General features: G+C 45.4%; 1 protein-coding gene across 1 annotated transcript in view; it reads left to right on the top strand.

Annotated features, from left to right (window-relative positions):
• fgf11a (fibroblast growth factor 11a) overlaps positions 1–7,500 on the top strand; it is a 70,004-nt gene that overhangs the window by 56,040 nt on the left and 6,464 nt on the right. The window lies entirely within an intron of this gene.

Raw genomic sequence — 7,500 nt, 5'->3', positions numbered from 1 at the left:
GTCATTAGTGTATCTGCAGTACCAGTATAAGGGTTAATAATATAGGGAAGCACTGTGTCATTAGTGTATCTGCAGTACCAGTATAAGGGTTAATAATATAGGGAAGCACTGTGTCATTAGTGTATCTGCAGTACCAGTATAAGGGTTAATAATGTAGGGAAGCACTGTGTCATTAGTGTATCTGCAGTACCAGTATAAGGGTTAATAATGTAGGGAAGCACTGTGTCATTAGTGTATCTGCAGTACCAGTATAAGGGTTAATAATGTAGGGAAGCACTGTGTCATTAGTGTATCTGCAGTACCAGTATAAGGGTTAATAATGTAGGGAAGCACTGTGTCATTAGTGTATCTGCAGTACCAGTATAAGGGTTAATAATATAGGGAAGCACTGTGTCATTAGTGTATCTGCAGTACCAGTATAAGGGTTAATAATATAGGGAAGCACTGTGTCATTAGTGTATCTGCAGTACCAGTATAAGGGTTAATAATGTAGAGAAGCACTGTGTCATTAGTGTATCTGCAGTACCAGTATAAGGGTTAATAATGTAGGGAAGCACTGTGTCATTAGTGTATCTGCAGTACCAGTATAAGGGTTAATAATGTAGGGAAGCACTGTGTCATTAGTGTATCTGCAGTAGTAGTATAAGGGTTAATAATGTAGGTAATCACTGTGTCATTAGTGTATCTGCAGTACTAGTATAAGGGTTAATAATGTAGGGAATCACTGTGTCATTAGTGTATCTGCAGTACCAGTATAAGGGTTAATAATGTAGGGAAGCACTGTGTCATTGGTGTATCTGCAGGCTGGTGTAGGCTGTAGTACATAGAGGAGCCCACTGGAATTTGCTTTTGATAAAAATAGTGCCTAGCTCTTCAACCTGACCTATTTTATTAACTCACTCTGCGTAGAACCTCCCCATACAAACACAGGTACATACATGCACACAGATCCTCATGCTTACACACACAAATATCTAATCTATGTGTGTAAAAACAAATACACTTTCACACACAAACTTATTTGGAGTGGCAGAGGTAACCCGAACTGGGTCAGAGTGTTTAGGCAGGACTGTTTTATCACAGTCTCATAATGCAGTTAAGGAAGTTGGAGGTATAATCTTGCAATCACAGTGAGGTTAAACAAAACTTGTTTATTTGTTTATGTTGGGAAATATGGATGTCACCATATTCCATCAGTGTCATTTTTATGGACAAAATGATTTGAACATTTGAATAAAAGCACATACAATATCAAAATGCTAATGAAGACAAATCGTCATTAGACTCACCAGTCATAAACGTAAATGTAGGCTACATTAAATTAAATAACATATCTGCTAATCCCAAACAACTGGGATTTTGTCAAGCGGTAAAAATCCAACCTGTAAAATCCAACCTAAAAGATCTGTACAAATGAAGGTACAATTATTAAATTAAATTGCTTCTGTAGTAAAGATTACTCACTACTAGCAAAAAGTCTGAAAGATGTCACATGAAATCTCCACAGAGTACACGAAGCGGCTAGCAGCTAGGGCAGCTTCTGAGCTAGCGCTCTGTATGTGGCGAGGCCAGGTGAACTGGACGCAGTAATTTGCCTTTTGTGTCTGAGATTGTGTGTGAAGTATTAATCATGTGTAGAGATGTGCTCCTGAGAAAAGTTTTAAACAAACCTGCAGCTAATGCTAAACCTGGATAGTGGATAGTGTGACTTTTGAATTGAGTAGATAGTTTGGTTGTTGAGGGTTTGTTTGTTGTTTTTGAGGGGGGGGGGGTGTTTGCATACGTGGTGTTAAAAAAGTATCTCTGTGTCTCAGTCCCTCATTTAAATGTAGTTGTGCCGCTTAGGAAATGCCAGGAACCACCAGAGGACCTGCGAGTATCTAAGGAGTAATGATCAAAGGCAGAGGGGGATTCCTCCCCACACTACACTCACATTACTGCAGCTAAGTTTATACAGAATTAGTCATGTTGAGACTCTGAATGGGACATCACAGTCCACACACACACACACACACACACACACACACACACACACACACACACACACACAGAGAACTAATTTACTGCACATTTCTGCACATTTCTTTCTGATGATTCAGTATTTAGTACTGTGAGTAAAGCTAGATGGGACTCCCAAAGCAGACAGCTGTTTTAAAGCTGCAATGCTGTAATATGCATTAAAGCTGTGTTGTGCAGATGGGGTGAATGTAAATGATGCTGTGTGCTTGGCTTATCTGTCTCTACCGCAGTGACACCGAGGAGCAGCTTCTTATCAGCTAGTATGTCAATAATGACAAAGAGACTCTGTGTGTGTGTGTGTGTGTGTGTGTGTGTGTGTGTGTGTGTGTGTGTGTGTGGGATACAGTTTTGTAGGTGATTACATCCTCTGCCCACATGCATGCTTTGATAGTGTATGGTAAGTGTGTGTGTGCTGGTGTGTGAGCTTCCACTGGGGGTGCTGGCAGTGTGATTACTCACCACAGGTACCCTTTGCTCTGTGCCCTTTGACCTATTGTTCCAAATCACACATACAAATGTGTGTATATACACTCTCTTACACACACGTTTTGTGTTCCTTTGCCCATAAACACACACTGATGAGATAATACAAACACACACATACACAGCGATGAGTGCAGATACTGACCCTGTACGAGTGCTGCTGACCAAAGGGGCAACCCAGTACACACACACACACACACACACACACACACACGTGACCTTCTCCTCTCTGTTCAGAATCACACACTCCTCATCTTTTTTTCACAAAGTCAGCACTCCTTCTCTCCTCCGTCTTTATCCGCTGACTCTTTTCCTCACGCACACACACCTTCACGCACACACACACACACACACACACACACACACACACACACACACACACACACATGCACAAATACCCACTCACCTACACTCATGCACACAAATACACACAAACTACCTTCCATTCAATCCACTCTGTTCTATTTTCAACCTCGACCTCACAGAAATGAGATCAGAGCAGCTTGTGGGTCCTGGGTGGAAGGTAAACAAAAAAAGGAGAGAAAAAAGCTAAAGTTAAAGGACAGGAGAAAGAGATAAAGAGAGACACAGACAGAGAGGGAGGGAGGGAGGGAGGGAGGGAGAGAGAGAGAGCATGAGGGAAAATGTTCTCTTTGGAAAATCCCCAAAAGCCCTGTGGGTTCTGCCCATCAAGGTGAGAAGCAGAGGACACAGGGAGCCCTCCAGCTGTTCAGGATGCAGCCCTGTGGAAACACGCAGGTATTCAATAAGGCCTGCTCCTCTTCCCTGGCTGACCCCAGATCAGCCAGCAGCTGAACATGGAGCAGTGAGCAGCCTGCAAATTTGTCAGGATTTGAGCCTACACGGTTCTTATTAGTACTATTATCACATATGACAAACAAATGTTTTTTTTTTTGTATGTGAGGCATAAGTGCATCCGACGTAAATGGACCTGAGTTACGCACTGACGTGGGGTTTGTTATATAAAGAGGAGTCGCTCCTGCAGGCGAAACACTCCGCCGTCTGTCTTCACCACGCGCTGGGAAACTTGGTATTGCCCCCTGACACGTGTCGGCATGGCGACGCCCTGAGCGCACGTCCCACGCAGGAAGACGAACTCTTATCGTAGCGTTTCCAAAGCAAGACTTATTGACATTCCGCTGAGGTCTTACATGAAATTGATCCTGCTGTAGGGGCGGATTTTACGCCCTGCGCAGCAAACAGAAAATGTCAAAACAAGCAGCTTTTTGTGTTTTTTTTTGCGGTGCACTTGGCCAAGCGTGGAGGTGTTTCCTGCCTTCGCCATCGGCTGGTGAAGCATTCCTCCAGAGACTGGGGGGGACAGGGGAGTCTACACCCGTGGGATTTCTCTTCTCAACACTGTGGAGTTGTTTCTTTGGGCTGACGGGTTGGTGCGGTTAGGTGCGTGCAAAGGTCACGTAGCGTGTGATGTAAACCAGGCCAGAGCAGATCTGTTTAGGTCAGAGGGGTCAGAGGTCTTACAGTTAGTTTGCTTGTTCCTTTGATCTTGGCTTAGTTTGGTCAGGATTTTTGCTGAGTTCTGAAAAGAAAAAAAGCTCAAAGGTAATGATATTAATATTAACAAACAATTAACAAACAAGCCAGGGGAATCCTGAAGCTGCTTTGTGAACCGTTGTGAACAGTTGTGAACAGATGTGAACAGTTGTGAACAGGTGTCAACAGTTCTCACGCTGAAGATGTTTGTTTATAATACACTCTTAGTAATTCAAAGTATTCAAAGTACGGATTTGTGTATTTGTAAGAATTTGTGTATTTTGTGTATATTAAATAAGAATGTACTGGCATTGCATCTCCTGCATCTTGTTTGACTAAGATGCTGATGTTGATCATATGATTTAGTTAGGTGTTAGGTGAGAGTTAGGTGAGGAGCTGGGGGGGTTATGATCAATGTGACAGTACCCCCCCCTCCTCATCCCTTTAATTTGATTTAGTACTACAGCACCAGTTCATCAGTAGTCTGATGACTCAGTGAGTGTTGTACAAGAGTGCCCCATCTACTGGTGGCTGTTGGTAGTGCATCTATCTACAGGCATGAACGAAATTTGACCTTGCTGAAAAGAGGAAAATATACTTCTTAAATATAAATCTATTGTCAGAGTTTTTAAATTATGGAGCTTTTCTGACATTATGCAGAACGCAGTAAACCCCCCCCCCCCCCCCCCCTATATCCCCTCTCTACTGATCCATTCTTTCTCTCTTTCTCATCCCCCCTCTCCTGTGCCAGTCTCTCTCTCTATCTCTCCTATCCTGTGCCAGTCTCTCTCTCTATCCCTCCTATCCTGTGCCAGTCTCTCTCTCTCTATCCCTCCTCTCCTGTGCCAGTCTCTCTCTCTCATCCCTCCTCTCCTGTGCCAGTCTCTCTCTCTCTCCATCCCTCCTCTCCTGTGCCAGTCTCTCTCTCTCCATCCCTCCTCTTCTGTGCCAGTCTCTCTCTCTCATCCCTCCTCTCCTGTGCCAGTCTCTCTCTCTCTCCATCCCTCCTCTCCTGTGCCAGTCTCTCTCTCCATCCCTCCTCTCCTGTGCCAGTCTCTCTCTCTCATCCCTCCTCTCCTGTGCCAGTCTCTCTCTCTCCATCCCTCCTCTCCTGTGCCAGCCTCTCTCTCCATCCCTCCTCTCCTGTGCCAGTCTTTCTCTCTCATCCCTCCTCTCCTGTGCCAGTCTCTCTCTCTCTCCATCTCTCCTCTCCTGTGCCAGCCTCTCTCTCCATCCCTCCTCTCCTGTGCCAGCCTCTCTCTCCATCCCTCCTCTCCTGTGCCAGTCTCTCTCTCTCTCCATCCCTCCTCTCCTGTGCCAGTCTCTCTCTCCATCCCTCCTCTCCTGTGCCAGTCTCTCTCTCTCATCCCTCCTCTCCTGTGCTGATCTGGTCTCTCTTGCCCCAGGAGGCCTGGGCATTAGCTGGATTCTCCTCCCCTTCCACCCTCTCAGTTCAGCTCAGCAATGCATTACTGTCATGATGTTGTAAGTTACATTATTGCCAAAGCAATTTAACATAACCAGGAAAGAACAGTAGGAAGGAAAAACACATTACAAAATAAAGTATATTACCTACAAAACAGTTATTAATAGTCATTAATCAACAATCCTGACAAGCTGAGGGGGGGGGGGGGGCTTCCTGGTTGTCCCTCAGGCTCTGACACGGTGTGCAATTTTTTGCAGCTTGCATAATAAGTCCATTCTTCTCTACCAAGATAAATAGGGCATTTTTTCTTTATTACTGCAATCTAGAAACTCAGGGCAGATGCTTCAGATGTTCTTGCAGAATGGGTTTCTGATTGAGTCATATTTGGGACACTCTGGTAGGAAGTGCAGCTACGTCTCCTCCACTAACACGTGGTAGCAGGATCACTGCCTGTCACGTCCTGTCACGTCCCCTCACATCCCGTCACGTCATGTCCTGTCACGTCCTGTCACGTCCCCACACATCCCGTCACGTCCCCTCACATCCCGTCACGTCACGTCCTGTCACGTCCCCACACATCCCGTCACGTCCCCTCACATCACGTCACGTCCTGTCACATCCCCACACATCCCGTCACGTCCTGTCACATCCCCTCACATCCCGTCACGTCACGTCCTGTCACGTCCCCACACATCCCGTCACGTCACGTCCCGTCACGTCTTGTCGGGTCATGTCATGTCCTGTCACGTCCCATCACATGTCATGTCCTGTCATGTCCGGTCATGTCCTGTCAAGTCACATCCTGTCAGGTCACATCCCGTCACGTCCCCTCACGTCCCGACATGTCCTGTCACGTCCTGTCAGGTCACGTCCCGTCACGTCCTGTCACGCCCCAACACGTCCTGTCACGTCTCCTCATGTCCCCTCACATCCCGTCATGTCCCGTCACATCCTGTCTCGTCCTGTCACGTCCTGTCTCCGGGGCCGGGAGTACTTACACTGGCTGTGGTTACCTTGTGATTTTTTTGGTCTTTAACTGCCTGTCATAAGTTGCCTGTGTCAATTACTCTTGTCTTCATTTGGGTTGTGCGTTTGTGTATTATTTCCTGTACGTGATGTGTTTTTGGTTGTTGTCAACTCTGATTTGGCTGGTTTGGTTGTTTGGAAGAAGATGTATTTGTTCCTCCTGCTCTTTGTTTGTAAAGCCCGTGGGGTTCAGCGCCTTGAGCTCCAGGACAGGCTAGCTTAGCTCTCTACATCCAACTCCTGGCAGGTTAGCACTCTAGAATGGAGTGAGATGGAGTCACAATTTTTTTACGTTTCTCTTTCTTCGTCCCCATCCCTTGTTTTTCTATTCCTCTCTTCTTTCACACACTGAAAGCTGAAACATCTCTTATTGATTGCTGGTCTCTGAGGGAAGGCTGTACTTTAACACAGACCACTCTGGGCCATTTAGTGTTTAACGATGGAGGAGCGAGAGAAAACCGACACTGGATATGCACCTGTGGCAAGGTCCTTCTTTACTTTCATTCTTCTCCGTCCGCTGGGAGGCTGAGATTAATTCAGTTAATTCCTTAGTTAGTTAATTAAACCTGCAAGGCAGGTTGGCTCCAAGCCCCATTAAAACAGAGGTGTTTTAAAGCAAAGGTAAAATTTCATGGATAGACAAATAGCTCCTCGGAGGTCCTGGGGTGTGTGAAGTATTCACTTAGCTTAAAATGGTTTGAATAGACAGGTCAGACAGAACAGTGATTGTGCAGCGGTGTGTGTTCATACAGCAAGGGCTTTACTATCTAGCGTGTTTGTCATTCCAAAAGGAAATATTATCTCATCATAATGTCACTCTTTTCATAGCTGCATTATCTTAATATGGAAGTAATTAAAGAAAATAGTTTTGCAGAATTTATGAATAATATTTCATTCTCTGCTAACAGTGCACATGCCCCCAGCTGGAGAGAGAGAGAGAGAGAGAGAGAGAGAGAGAACCACAAACTCCTTATTCAGCTGCTCAGCTCACTAGTCACACCAAGGATTCCAATCAATCGTGGAAATTGGTT

Source organism: Brachyhypopomus gauderio, unplaced genomic scaffold (assembly GCF_052324685.1).
Source record: "Brachyhypopomus gauderio isolate BG-103 unplaced genomic scaffold, BGAUD_0.2 sc52, whole genome shotgun sequence".
Lineage (NCBI taxonomy): Eukaryota > Metazoa > Chordata > Actinopteri > Gymnotiformes > Hypopomidae > Brachyhypopomus > Brachyhypopomus gauderio.
The sequence above is the reverse complement of the archived record's forward strand: the minus strand, read 5'-3'. Positions and strand labels throughout refer to the sequence as shown.